At 45.0% G+C, this 1,581-nt stretch overlaps 1 non-coding gene across 1 annotated transcript; it reads left to right on the forward strand.

The window, feature by feature from the left end:
• Positions 1-413: 413 nt before the first annotated feature.
• On the forward strand, positions 414-488 carry Trnat-ugu (transfer RNA threonine (anticodon UGU)). Its single transcript has one exon. It is a non-coding gene; the product is annotated as a tRNA-Thr (tRNA).
• The last annotated feature ends 1,093 nt before the right edge of the window (positions 489-1,581 follow it).

A 1,581-nucleotide genomic window follows, 5' to 3' on the forward strand; every position in this document is an offset into this window, starting at 1 on the left:
GCAATGCCGGCCATGACCTTCTTCTTCAGTGCGGATGCTCACATATTACCCGAACTGTTACGGGACTTGGTAAGAATGTCTTCCACGAGAATGAGTGTGTTGGGAAGGGTAAAAAAAAGGTCAAATGGCTCTGAGCGCTATGGGAATTAACTGCTGAGGTCATCAGTCCCCTAGGACATAGAACTACTTAAACCTAACTAACCTAAGGACATCACACACATCCATGCCCGAGACAGGATTCGAACCTGCGAACGTAGTGGTCGCGTGGTTCTAGACTTGCGCCGAGAACCGCTTGGCCACTCCGGCCGGCGGGCAGGGACACTACGATTGCAGTGAGTGAACATACAAGGTGAGAATGTGGGTCTCGCTGGAGGCGTCCGCGTGATAGCCCCTGCAGTCGCACTGTCCTCTGTGCCCACGGTGGCTCAGACGGATAGAGCGTCTGCCTTGTAAGCAGGAGGTCCCAGGTTCGAGTCCTGGACGGGGCACACATTCTCACCTGCCCCGTTGATTTATATCAACGCCCGTCAGCAGCTAATGATATTAATAAACAATTCTAATTTCTTCCTGCTCTTTTTGTTTTTTATTTTCATTTCTTTGGCTTTTGTGCACACAGTGTTTCCCTTGCTTGCGATCTTTATCTGTTAGGTTCTGAGATTGCTTCCGTAATACCTCTCCCCCTTTTTTTTCTGTCTGTGATATTTTGCTTTCCGCTGTTTCTGTTTCTGCGTTGTTTAGATGGTAATGGCTGTCACGCTGCAGTCTCCTGTTGCGCTGTTTGCAGTTAAGAACGAGCCACAGCAGAGTGCATAGAAACCACGAATGGAAATTTGCTGAAAGTATCAACGATGATGAGCCAACATGTTTTCCACTAAGGACCCACGAAATCCAAGTGCAAACGTTGCCAAAGTTCTTGAGGTTTGGGCCATTCAAAAAACACTGAGAAGGTGCTGACTGATGTTCAGCACAGGCTTGGCGCTGAGAACGCGACTGTTCTGTGTGTGCATCCAGACTGTACCAAGTGTAAGCCTATGGATATAGCAGTAAGGAATAGCTCAGTAGGCAGTACAGTTGAAGAGGAATGGGCATCTCTGAAAAGAGCCATCACAGAATTTGAGAAGGAAAACATAGGTACAAAGAAAGTAACTGCGAAGAAATCATGGGTAACAGAAAAAAAATACTTCAATTGATTGATGAAAGGAGGAAGTACAAAAATACAGAAATACAAGTCGCCGAGGAATGAAATAAATAGGAAATGCAGGAAAGTTAAGACAATATGGCTGCAGGAAAAATGTGGAGACATCGAAAAACAAATGATTGTCGGAAGAACAGACACAGCACACAGGAAAGTGAAAACTACCTTCGGAGACATTAAAAGCAACGGTGGTAACATTAAGAGTGCAACGGAAATTCCACTGTTAAATGCAGAGGATAGAGCGGATAGGGGGAAAGAATACATTGAAAGCCTCTATGAGGGGGAAGATACAGGATTCGATTTAGAAAAGATAGAGGATCCAGTATTAGAATCATAATTTAAAACAGCTTTGGAGGACTTAAGGTCAATTAAGCAGAAGGGATAGA

The sequence above is a fragment of the Schistocerca gregaria genome, chromosome 3, assembly GCF_023897955.1.
Source record: "Schistocerca gregaria isolate iqSchGreg1 chromosome 3, iqSchGreg1.2, whole genome shotgun sequence".
NCBI lineage: Eukaryota > Metazoa > Arthropoda > Insecta > Orthoptera > Acrididae > Schistocerca > Schistocerca gregaria.